The sequence below is a fragment of the Elephantulus edwardii genome, unplaced genomic scaffold (assembly GCF_000299155.1).
Source record: "Elephantulus edwardii isolate Elephantulus edwardi_28Jun2011 unplaced genomic scaffold, EleEdw1.0 scaffold00090, whole genome shotgun sequence".
Taxonomy (NCBI): domain Eukaryota; kingdom Metazoa; phylum Chordata; class Mammalia; order Macroscelidea; family Macroscelididae; genus Elephantulus; species Elephantulus edwardii.
The window spans coordinates 9,535,609-9,549,409 of record NW_006399840.1 but is presented as its reverse complement, the minus strand read 5'-3'; the positions used below and the strand labels follow the sequence as shown (position 1 = coordinate 9,549,409).

At 40.5% G+C, this 13,801-nt stretch overlaps 1 pseudogene; it reads left to right on the top strand.

Moving 5' to 3' along the window:
• Window positions 1-9,207: 9,207 nt before the first annotated feature.
• On the top strand, window positions 9,208-11,146 carry LOC102862843 (annotated as a pseudogene).
• Window positions 11,147-13,801: the final 2,655 nt, after the last annotated feature.

Genomic DNA, 13,801 nt, shown 5'->3' with positions numbered 1-13,801 from the left:
GAGAGGGAGAGGGAGAGGGAGAGGGAGAGGGAGAAGGAGAGGAGGGGAAAGAGAGAGAGAGACAATTTCTCATACTGGCAGCAAGACTGGAGGAAGACTGATTCCACATCTGTATAGTTATGCTGGGTAAAGTTAAATGTCCTCATGTTGCTTGAATTTCTACTTTTCAAGTAAAGCCCTTCTCCTACAACTACTAGTGGAAAGCTGAATTGACAAAAAACCAGGATGTTCCAGGAATACCACAGAAAACAAGCTGACCTAAGACTACATCTGCAAGATAGGAAAAAGGTACCAAGAGAATACTGTTCAAACAAGACTTCTTCGTATGATCTACCTAATCCACCAAAAATCTCTACAAATAACCCCTTCCCCCACTAACAGCAGATATTAACCATGAGGAAAGCAAAAGGTCATTACAAAACAGAGGAGAAAGGGAAAAAATATCTAAAAGGTTGTCAGAAGAGATTGTAAAGATTGAGCTGGAGGGTTGAGAAGCCAAAACAAAAGGAAAACATGTCTAAGTGAAAGAGTTGAACAGAAGATTTCAAAGGGCAGCTCAGGAAGACAAAGCAAAGTATTATAATGGAATGTACAGAGAGCTGGAATTGGAGAACAAAAGGGGAAGAACTCGTTCTGCATTTCTCAAGCTGAAAGAACTGAAAAACAAATTTAAGCCTCATGATGCAATATTGAAAGATGTAATGGGTGATATATTGAATGGCCCAGAAAGCATCAAAAGAAGATGGAGGAAATACAGAGAGTCACTGTACCAGAAAAATTTCAGGAAGTACCAAATGAACAGAAGCCAATGGTAATGAAGGAGGAAGTGGAAGCTGCATTGAAGGCATTGGCAAAAATAATGCCTCAGGAATTGATGGGATACCAATTGACTTGTTTCAATTTGACTTAACAGATGCAGCCTTGAATGTGCCCACTAGTCTATGCAGGGAATTGGAGGACAGCTATCTGCAAATGGATTGGAAGAGGTTTGTTCCTATTCCCAAGAAAGGTGATCCAACTGAATGTAGAAACTATCAAACAATAACATTGATATCACATGTAAGGAAAATAACTGCTGAAGATCATTTAAAAATGGCTGGAATAGAACATAGATAGGGAACTGCTAGGATTTCAAGCAGGATTTAGAAGAGGATGTGGCATCAGTCATATCATTGCTGATGTCAGATGGATCCTGCTGAAAGTAAGAAATACCAGAAGAATGAAATATTTTTGCTTTATTGACTATGCAAAATCATTTGATTCTATGGATTATAACAAGTTGTGGCTGACATGGGAAGAATGGGAATCCTAGAGCACTTGATTGTGCTCATGAGGAACCTATACCTGGAGCAGGCTGTTGTGTGACTGGAGCAGAAGAACACTGGATAGTTTGGAATTGGGAAGGGAGTGTGCCAGCGTTGTATTCTTTCATCATACCTGTTCAATCTGTATGCTGAGCAAATTATCTGAGAAGCTGGACTCTGTGAGGAGGAGTGTGGCATCAGGATTAGAGGAAGACTCTTCAATAACCTGTGTTACACAGTTCACACAACCTTTCTTGCTGAAAGTGAGGAGGACTTGAAGAACTTGTTGCAGAAGATTAAGGAATGCAGCCTTCAGTATGTACTGCATCTAGATGTCAAGAAAACAAGTTTTTACCACTGGACAGATAGGCAGTGTCATGATGGATGGAGAGGAGATTGAAACTGTCAATAACTTTATTTCACTTGTTCCACAATTAACACCCTTCGTACCGGCAGTCAGGAAATAAGGGGACACATTGCACTGTGCAAATTTGCAGTTAAGGAACTTACCAAATTATTGAGGAGTAATGATGTCATTGTTAGGACTAAAGTGTTTCTGATTCAGACCATGGTCTTTCTCATTATTTACTATGTATCTGAGAGCTGGACAATGAATAAGGATGACCAAAGAAGAGCTGATGCCTTTGAGCTGCGGTGTTGGAGGAGAGCACTGAACATCCTGTGGATGACCAAGAAAACAAACAGATATGTCTTAGAGAGGGTGCAGCAAGAATTCTCTCTGGAGGCAAAGATGATGAGGCTTTACCTCACATATTTTGGACCTATTGCTAAGAGGGGCTATTCCTTGGAGAGAGACACAATGCTCAGAAAGGTAGAGGTTTGGTGGAGGAAAGAAAGATCCTCAAACGGATTGACACAGTGAAAGCCACAATGGACTCTAATACATTGGGAAGTCTAAGATGGCATGGGATAGATAGGACAGGGCTCAGATATGTTGTTCATGGGGTCACTATGGGTCATACTCAATTTGATGGCACCTAACAACAACAAAAGAAGTCTCTGGGTGGTTCTAGTATATAACACACTCAGCTGCTGCACACAGAATTGAAAGTTTAAATTTACTCAGAGGTACCTTGGAAGAAAACCTTTTCAATCTACATCTGAAAATCAGTTCTAAAAAGACTTATGAGATTCTGCAAACTTTTGCTATGAGACCCTTCTCTAAAGTGGAATTGCCAAATTTTTTTTACTATCGGTAGGTTTTCTTTTCACTCTGTTGGAAAAAGTTTTTGATGTACACAGGGATCAGGGATTTAATCTGTAGAAAGTCCCATTCATTATTTTTATCCTCTCCAGATTGTGCATTTCTGGCTGTATTTGGTAGTCTCCTTATACCATAGGCTAGGCCGTCTAAGCTTGATCCCAGTTTGTCTCTGATGAACTTTATGGTTTTGAACTTTACTCGCACATCTCTGTTTCAACTTGAGTTGATTTTGTTGATGGTATGAGACGTGGATTCTGTTTCAGCTTTCTGCAAGTAGAAGTCCAGTTTTGCCAGCACCATTTGTTGAAGAGTTTGTCATTTCCCCATTCGATAGGTTTTATTTCCTTGTTGAATATCAGCTGACCATTGTTGGTTGGGTCCATTTCTGGGTTCTCAATTTTGTTCCATAGGTCTATGTCCCTGTCATTGTACCAGTACCATGCTGTACCATGCTGTGAAATAGGTTTTGAGATAAGGCAGTGCTATGCCTCCCACTTCATTTTTGTTCTTCAGAAGCTCTGTGTTTATTTAGGATCTGTTTCCTCTCCAAATAAACTTGACATTTTCCCTTTTGATTTCCTTGAAAAGTGAATTTGGTATCTGTGTTGAGATTGCATTGAATATACAGATTGCTAGGATTGTAATTTTCACAATATTGAGCCTTCCTATCATGAAAAGAGAACATTTTTCCATTAATTCAGATCTTTTATTGTGTCTTGCAGAAATGTCCCATAGTTTCTTTGTACAGGTCTTTTGTGTCTCTAGTTAGGTTCACTCCCAAGTATCTCAAGAGACTGACAAGACAATTACAAAACTAGGGAAAGAAATGGGAAAAATTTTCACAAAGGAAGATATTTGGATGGCCAGCAGACACATGAAGAAATGCTCAAAATCACTGGCAATAAGATAGATACAAATCAAAACTGCAATGAGATAACCATCTCACTCCAGTAGCAGTGGCAAAGTTTAACAGGACAACAACAAATATTGGAGAGCATGTAGAGAGACAGAAACTCTTATATGCTGTTGGTGGGACTGTAAAATTGTACAACCACTCTGGAAGGCAGTTTAGCATTTCTTAAAAAAGCTGAACATAGAACTTCTGTCTTAACCAGCTATTCCACTGCTTGGAATATACCCTGAGAAAATGAGAACTGAGGCACAAATGGAGACTTGCCCACCAATGTTCACAGCAGTGTTATTCACTATCACAAGAACATGGAAACATCCCAAATGTCCAACCATAATTGAATGGATTGAGAAATAATGTTACATTCACATGATGAAATACTACACAGCCTGCAGAAGCAATGGTTTTGTAAATCACTAACGGGAGCGACTGGAGAACATTATGCTAAGTGAATTAGCTCAGTTCCATAATGACAAATACTGTATAAGACTCTATCATTACTCTAGATCATGATGAGGCTCCAAAAGGAGGAGGGGTGTGAGAGTAGGGGTGAGGATGGCTGAATGGGTGGGCTTAACCATAGGGTCACACAATCTAATGGATGAAGGGAGGGGTGGGTAAAGGAAATGAGAAAGATCCAGGGTTAAAAAAATGTATACAAGGGAGCTCTGGTGGCCTAGTGGCAAGAAGCTGCACTGAAATCCCAGAGTACGCAGTTTGAATCCACCAGAGGCTCTTCTGGAGAAGGAGGGGCAATCTCTTCCTGTATCAGTCAGATCCAATTTGATGGTACACACATACAAAATAATAAAATAAAAAATTTTAAAAACCCAAAACCACTATGTATATAACCTTTGTAAGTAAACCAGTATAAAATAAAATTTTATTAAAAAATAGGCATAAATCAATAGTAATTAATTCCATATAACACAATGTATATGAATGATTGCATGAAACACAATGCAAATTAAAGTTTTGTATAAAACACAATGTACAGCAATTACAGCAATAACCAGTTACTAGGCTGAGGAAGAGTCTCCTCCTCTTTCCCATTTCCTTCCTTGGTGTGATGATTTATACTCACAACTATTTTTGTGGGAACCTTGGTGAATGTCTCATCTTCTGTAGCTTCTTCAGGCTTGGAAGTGCTTGAGTAAAACTAGTAAGCTGGCCCAAGAGAATACAAATTCATCTTGATCTGACCTGAAGCTTAGAATACTGAGGGGTCGTTTTCCCTTGGAAGTTGCTGAAATGCTTGCATCGTCCAGAGCTTTACCTGAAACTTGTTGGAGGGACAACAAATCTCACTTCCAAAGAAACAAGGTCCAAAGATTCACAGCACTAATATGCCTCCAAAGAGCTCCGGACCACAAGAAACCAAGTGACTGAGAAGTGGCCCTTCATTTGGTCCCCTCTGTTCCCTGTAAGTTGCAACTGACAGTTCTTGAAGCACTTATCTTGCTCTGATATTCCTCCCCCTCCCTCAGTTATCCTTTTATTTTTCTATATTAATGATTTTTAATGCAACATATGTATTTTTACAGCATATGCTTTCCATTTACTTTTTTTCTCCATTAATTAATTGTTGCTTATTTTCCTCCCTGCCCACCCCTCACCCTCAGTTCATTTTTCTCTTTGAAAAGAAAAAAAATATTTCATTGTTACACACTCCCCCACCCCCAAGTCCACAGTCAACTTTACTATGCATTTCTTTTTCTGGAATCTTGTCATGAAATTTGATGTGAAGAGGCTTCCAAGAAATTTACAGAAAAGGCACTTGTGATTAACAAATGCTCTCTTTCTCTCGTGGGACAAATACACGCTGGACTTGTGATTCGAACTCTGGTAGGAAGCAAGGGCACATGCATGTCATGCTATAATTATTAATGACATTGGTCTAGAAGTCTTTGTAACAAAACCAATCTTAAAGAAGTGTCTTCTCCACACCTCATTACTATGTTTCTAGGTGGTACAATGGGTTGATGGTCAGCATGGCTTTCCTGCTCATTGATATTTATATTCACCACAAGCAGGGTGGAAACATGCAAATAGGATGTGTGTATAGGGAGCGCTGCTGGCCTCCTGTTAGGAAGCTGCACTGTAATCCAATCAGCTGCTCCACAGGAGGATGGGCAGTCTCTTCCTGTGTGATAACTGCCTCTGAAAACTCAATGGAGGGTCAGCAATGGGTTGATTCTGACTTGATGGCAAAGAGCAACAACATAAATTACTCATGATGATGTTAGTCAGTTTTTCTACCCCATCAGATTTAATTTAGCAACAGAGTTAGCAACAGGGTTAGCAAAAGAAGATGGAAATTTCACTATCAGCAGGGAAGAAGCAGTGGAGAATGTAGTATGCATCCTTTGGGGCCAAAGATACCTATACAACTCAGACTGGGAGACCCTAAACAAGAGCCTCTACAGCAGAGAAACAAGACCCCCATGAGGCTGATCTACTGCTCCCTGAGCTTGAGCCAGAGGGGTTGTGCACACTCTTTATAACACTTCCCTAAAGCCATGATTGTTGTTTCATGAAACATTCGTTCTGCAGGCCGCACAGACAGAGTGGAAGGAGCCTCGCTGGCAGAAAGCTGGGCATCTAAAAGGGTCCATCACACTCCCCGCCCATCTTCCCAGGTAACACTGAAGACGTCAAACCGCGCGGCATTCGTTTGATACAGGCCATGGTCTTTGCAATCACTTGTTATGCATCAGAGAGTTGGACAATGACCAAAGAGGATAGAAGGAGAATTGATGCCTTTGAGCTGTGGTGCTGCAGAAGAGTATTGAGGATACCATGGACTGCTAGGAAAACAAACAGATTCATCCTGGAAAGGGTTAAACCGGGTGGCTCCTTGGAGGCAAGGATTCTGGGGCTTCGTCTGACATACTTTGGACATGTTGTGAGGAGAGACCGGTCCTTGGAGAAGGACATCATGCTTGGGAGGGTAGAGGGACAGCGCAGGAGGGGAAGGCCCTCTATGAGGTGGATTGATTCAGTGACTGGGGTAATCGGGATGGGAGTGTCGGAGACAGTGCGATTGGCACAGGACAGAGCAGAGTTTAGGGCTGTTGTATATAGGGTCGCTATGAGTCGCAAGCGACTCGACAGCACATTACAACAACAACAACAAAGCCACGATGCTGAAAGTCAAGGAATCTTTGAGAAAAGTGTGCTGATTGAAGACTTGTAACATGTTACTTCGATAATAAACACCAGAACCATGGGGGGAGAAAAAACACAACACCCAAACAACAGCAACAACAACAAAATCCCCAATGTCCATGAATGAAACACAATGTATATGAATATACAAACCAATTAAAAAAGGACAACAAAAAAAGGCCTTATGTGCTAACATGAGCTAGCCATAAGTCCATATTGACTTGACGGCTTCTTGCTCCTTTTGTTAAAGCTCTATAAGGAGAGGAATGATCTTTCACCCTGGTGCCTGGGACATTGCAAACAGTCAAATATCTGCTGAATGTTGAATGAAACAATGACCAACACTTTCCAGCAAGTACCTTTCAGTTGACAAGTAATTGGAGTACAGTAGCTTGAATATGATTTCTGAGCCCAACCTCCTTTGTACCCAAATATCTGTTCCACTTTGCAGCATATGCCTACCTTTCACTCCATCTTGGAGCTGTAGAGAGCTCACAGATGTAATGAACACATCAAAATAATCTAAAATGTGTTAGCCAGGAACGTATAACATAAAGGTGGCGTTTGAAAATAGAAAATAAAACTCAAAGAAATGAAGACAGTAAGTGCCATTTGGCAGCCATACCTAGACTATTACAGTCCTGTACTTCATGTCAAACAGCTATCATTATCACCCACATCAAGTCTGTCCTAAGTTGATCTCTAGTTGTGACTTCTGCATTTGCCTACTCATTTTTTAGACTTTAGGATATGTCCCCCTTTGGAATATGATTGTGAAAAGATTTATTAGTTTTAGTCTCAAAACTCTAAATGTTCTAAAGAAGGAGTTGAATCACAATATAATTATCATACTTTTTTGTCTGAGCAGAGATCAGAACATTCTCCCTCTACCTTACATCTGATTCAGGCCATGGTCTTTTCTATCACACTTGAAAGCTGCACAATGAACACAATGGCAGAAGAGTTGATAGCTTTGAGTTGTAGTGTTGGAGAAGAGTACTAAATATCCCATGGACTGCCAAAAGAACAAACAAGTTTGCCTTGGAAAAAGTATAGCCAGAGTGCTCTTTGGAGGTAAGCATGGTGAAGCTTTGTTTTTCATAAAGAATTCAGGTCTGTTATTAATAGGGTCACAATGAGTCATACTTGCATAGATGTACCTAACACTGCAACAACAGCATTATATCTGCCAAAGCTTTTTTAACATTTCTGATTTTATAAATTTCATTTTTCTTTACACAAATTCAAACGTTATCCATCTTTTAAGATTCAACTGAAACTACACTTAAGAAATTTGGATTATTCCTGAATTTATTAATCTGCTTTCTTTCTGCTCTTGTGTTTTTAGCTTGCCATTTTTAGCTTGTTTTGTAACTCTAAATGTATGTACATGTGTATGTGTGTGTGTTTATTCATATGCTGTGGTTACTCTTAGAAGTCCCTGCCTTCCAGAAAGTTACATTTAAACTCTACTACATCTTCATTCTCACCATAAACCTCATTCTCACCCTAGACTGCAGACTATGATGAAGTCCATCTTGTCAGGTTTTTTTACATACAAGCCAAATATTCACACCTCTGACAGAGCTGTCAGATTTCTGTCCCCAAACCAAGCAAGTATACAAAAATGGAATTTTCCCTCCTTCTAGACTGTAGGGCAGTGCTTAGAATCAGCTCTAGAAATATTGGTCCTACATCAGTAAAAGCCCAAGGGAAAGTAACAGTTCATCCATAGTTCATCACTCTTAACTTTGTGTCTTCACTTAAAAAAAACAAACAAAAACAATCCTCTATAGAGCTCAACAATGGAGGGGAGGAGAGGGATATTGCATGTCAGGCCACATAAATGCATAATAATAAATGATATGGAATCTGCCAAGTCTAACTTTTCACAATGAATTAAGGAGCTAGATTAGCAAATACTCTAAAGAGGTGTCTCAGAGTATTGCAGAGCTCAGCCTGAACCTGACCAAATAATAGGACAATATTAATAGTAGAAAGTAACTCATAAAGATAATGTTGTTGTTGTTGAGTACCATCAAGTCAAAACTAACTTAGAGCTAACTCTACAGCAGGTTTTCAGAGGCAGTAGGTCACACAAGAGAGAACTGCTCATTTTTCTCCTCTAGAGTAGCTGGTGGATTTGAACCATGTGTCTGTGGTTGGCATTTTAACTCTTCATCTCTAAATAGTGCAATTATAGTTGAAAACAGTACATATTAAAATATATTCATTAAAGAATGATCAAACAAATGGATAGAGAAGCTCTGATATATTCGCACAGTGGAATACTATGCAGCATTGAGAAACAAGGAACGCATGAAATATGCAAAATGGATGACCCTGGAGGATATTATGCTGAGTGAAATATCTCCACCACAAAAGGATAAATATTGCATAGAGCCACGGTTGTAAAACGATACTGACATCAGGGTTGAGGGAAGACAGAAAAGGAGGGGAGGAATGATGTATATTGCATTGAAACAGACGAGGGAGAAAACTGTTGAAAAGGGATGTATAAATGGATATTCTTGGACTCATTTAGCTCAGCGGCGGACTTGAGGTACGGTTTTTTCCCCTCCACCACCTGGGACCTTCACATGTCCAAGGGCTCTGTGGTTGGCATTGATCTTGGCACCACCTACTCCTGTGTAGGGGTCTTCCAGCATGGGAAAGTGGAGATCATTGCAAATGATCAAGGCAACTGGACCACGCCAAGCTATGTCTCATTCACCGATACCGAACGACTGATTGGCGATGCGGCAAAGAATCAAGTTGCAATGAATCCTACTAACACAGTATTCAATACCAAACGTCTCATTGGACGAAGATTTGATGATGCTGTTGTGCAGTCTGATATGAAACACTGGCCCTTCATGGTGGTGAACGATGCAGGCAGGCCCAAGGTCCAAGTAGAATATAAAGGAGAGACCAAAAATTTCTATCCAGAGAAGGTGTCCTCTATGGTTCTCACAAAGATGAAGGAAATTGCAGAAGCCTACCTTGGGAAGACTGTTACCAGTGCTGTTGTCACTGTACCAGCCTACTTCAATGACTCTCAGCGCCAGGCTACCAAAGATGCTGGAACCATTGCTGTCCTCAATGTCCTCCGAATCATCAGTGAGCCAACTGCTGCTGCTATTGCTTATGGTCTGGACAAAAAGGTAGGTGCTGAAAGGAACGTGCTCATCTTTGACTTAGGAGGTGGCACTTTTGATGTGTCAATCCTCACTATTGAAGATGGGATATTTGAGGTCAAGTCTACAGCTGGAGACACCCACTTGGGTGGAGAAGACTTTGACAACAGAATGGTCAACCATTTCAGCAAAGTTCAAGCACAAGCATAAGAAAGACATCGGTGAAAACAAGAGGGCTGTCAGACGCCTCTGCACTGCTTGTGAATGTGCAAAGCGCACACTTTCTTCCAGCACCCAGGCCAGCATTGAGATAGATTCACCGTATGAGGGAATTGACTTCTATACTTCCATTACCCGAGCCTGCTTTGAAGAATTGAATGCTGATCTTTTCCGTGGCACTCTGGACCCTGTGGAGAAAGCTCTGAGGGATGTTAAGCTAGACAAGTCACAGATCCATGATATTGTCCTGGTGGGTGGTTCTACCAGAATTCCCAAAATTCAGAAGCTTCTTCAGGATTTCTTCAATGGAAAGGAGTTGAACAAGAGCATCAACCCAGATGAGGCTGTTGCTTATGGTGCAGCTATCCAGGCGGCCATTCTCTCTGGAGACAAATCCGAAAATGTTCAAGATTTGCTGCTCCTGGATGTTACTCCACTTTCTCTTGGTATTGAAACTGCTGGTGGAGTCATGACTGTCCTCATCAAGCAGAACACAACCATTCCTACCAAGTAGACACAAACATTCACAACCTACTCTGACAACCAGCCTGGTGTACTCATTCAGGTCTATGAAGGTGAGCATGCCATGACCAAAGATAACAACCTGCTTGGCAAGTTTGAGTTCACTGGGATACCACCTGTACCTCGTGGTGTTCCTCAGATTGAAGTCACATTTGATATCGATGCCAATGGTATTCTTAATGTTCCTGCTGTTGACAAGAGCACTGGGAAAGAAAACAAGATTACCATCACCAATGATAAGGACCACTTGAGTAAGGAAGACATTGAACGAATGGTCCAGGAGGCTGAGAAGTACAAAGCTGAAGATGAGAAGCAAAGAGATAAGGTGTCTTCTAAGAATTCCCTTGAGTCTTACACATTTAATATGAAAGCAACAGTTGAAGATGAAAAGCTTCAAGGCAAAATCAATTACGAGGACAAGCAGAAGATTCTTGACAAGTGCAATGAAATTATCAACTGGCTTGATAAGAATCAGACTGCCGAAAAGGAGGAATTTGAGCATCAGCAGAGGGAACTAGAGAAGGTCTGCAACCCCATCATCACCAAGCTGTACCAGAGTGCTGGAGGCATGCCCAGAGGCATGCCTGGCTGCTTCCCTGGTGGTGGAGCTCCTCCATCTGGTGGTGCCTCTTCTGGACCCACCATTGAAGAGGTTGACTAAACCAATCTGCATACTTTACAGCATTCATTGTCCCACAGTTACATTTTGAAGGACCCAAATTTGTAGCACACTGCAGTTGAAAAGTCTAAACTGCTAGACTAAATTTCTGGGCATTCTCAAGACTTGAACATGGAATGTGTATAGGGAAAGCAATTAACATTGCACTTTATTATCACTGTATTGTAAGTGGAAAATGCAACGTCTTAAATAAAGATGTATTTAAAATTGGCAAAAAAAGGGTGTCATTGTCATTAAAGAAGTCCAGAGTGAAGGCTGCATAGTGGAGTGGACTTGGGGGGAGGGGTTGCATAACAATGAAAGGGTTTTTCTTTTTCTTTTCAAGGAGAAGAGTGGATTGGAGGGGAAGGAGTGGCCATGGAGAAAAGTTCAACAATGAGTGACTGGAAACCCTAAATCTATGGAAACTTTCATTAACATTAATAAAATTTAAAAAAAGACTTATAAAACACTAAAAAAAAAAAAAAGAAGATGTAGAGAAAAATACACTCCCAATCTAGACTTTTAACTTTTTAGCACCCTATTTGGAGTATTGTTGAACATCAAGTTTTATTTATTTTTTTTTGGTATTAGTAATGTTGTTTGTGTTGTGTGCTATGGAGTCAGTAATGACTCATAGCGACCCTATGAACAATGTGAACCTTGCCCTATTCTGAGCCAAACTCACTGTCTCTGACACACGTGACTCCATTGCCACAGTCACTGTATCAATCCATCTCATCTTCCTTTTCTGTGCTGCCTCTACCCTTTCAAGCATGATATGCTTCTCCAAGTACTGGTCCCTCCTGACAACATGCCCACAGCTAGACAACGACTAAGGATGACAGAAGAATCAATGTCTTTGAGTTGTGGTGCAGGAGAAGAGCCTTGAACATACCATGGATCTCCTAGAAAACAAATAGTTCTGTGTTAGAGAGGGTGAAACCACGTTTCTCCTTGAAGCCTAGGATTTTGAGGCTCTGTCTCACATACTTTGGGCACATGGCCTTGAAGGACTGGTCCTTGGAGAAGGACATCATGTTTGGAAGGTTGGAGGGACAAATGCAGGAGAATAAGACTCTGCATGAGATGTACTGATACAGTAACTAGGACAATGGGGGTCGGTGTGTAGGAATCAGTGAGACTGGCTCTGGACAGGGAGGCTTCAGAGCTGTTATACATAGCATCGCTATGAGTCGCAGGCAACTCAATGGCACATAACAACATCAACAAAATAATAAAAGGAACATCTCATTTGATTTGCAAGCTTTTGTATTTCTGGCAAGAGAAAATATCCTCAGTATTTCCACCGTTCTTTGACAACCCTGACTTCAATATCACTGCTGAACAGTATCTCCAGCTATCCATGGACAAGTCAGGCTGCAAGGTGATGAGAGGTGGCACAAGACAGAGAATTCTGGGCTTACAAAAACTCTTAAGACCAGAGATGTCAAGGACTTATGGACTGAGCTTAGAGGCTGTATAAGTGTTACTGTGAAATATTGAGGAATTACTGAACAAGTAGGCTCAGTTCTAGCAACCTTCATTTTTGGTCAAAGAAAAACTTTCAGGGGTAGAAATATGACACTATTTTCAATGAGGAACTGAGTACTTGCAGACGGGTGCATCACCGAGTAGAATCACTGAGATTTACAAATGTTTAAGCACTTTACTAACAACCCAACTGTTAGCTTAAAGCTCAAACCCACCTAGAAGTACTTCAAAATAAGACTTAGAAATCTATTTTTTAAAAGATAGCCATTGGAAACTCTGTAAACCACAGTTCTGCTCTGTAATTAGGTAATATTAGGTAACAATGAGTCAGAGCCACGCAGATGACACCTAGTTTGGCTTGTTTTTTGGTTAGTTAGTTTAAAGCACAGACTTCTGAGACAGAGCTGGTATTTTTCCAATGCATATGGAGATGCTCACGTTCAAATTACCCCAGCAAAAGAGTTGCAGAAAATTAATAGAGCCATCAGAAGTCAAAGTGAAATAATAACTCAGCAGCCACGGAGTAAAACAAACAAAAGTCCCAGAACATTAAGTAGAACTTTTGGTAGGAGGCAGATAATAATTTAATCTGTCACTAGAAAATGAGAAAAGCATTAATGATATTTAATTATACTAAGAAAAATATTTTTGGAAATATACTTATCAAAGGAAAAAGTTAAGCTGTTCTGGGACTCCTATCATACAAATAGCAGGAGTTTCAGAGGGAGAAAAAAGGAGAAGATGAAAGAGAGGCCAACATTAAAAATATATTTACTTATGGTGCCAGCACTGAACAAGCCCAAGTCCTAGTGGCCCTCCATGAGGCTTCTGAAGCTGTAAATCTTTACAAGGGAAGACTGTCTGCCTTTCTTCTTCAGAGTCATTTGTGGATTTGAACCTCTGGAGAGGCATGTCCCTTTGGTTAACAGCACAACACACTGTGTAATACATGACCAGAGCTCCTTAAAGATATTCTTAGGAAGGGAAAAAAAGGCCTTGATCTGAATATTTTAGGCATTCGTGAAGTTGTGGGCAAGTTAAGTGTTAAAGCATTCAACTCAAGTATGGTCCAATTTCTGAACTCCAAGAAAAACTTCTAGATACTCTACTCTGAGGAAAATAATTTCTTTTAAAATAAAACAACAACAACAACAACAAAACAGA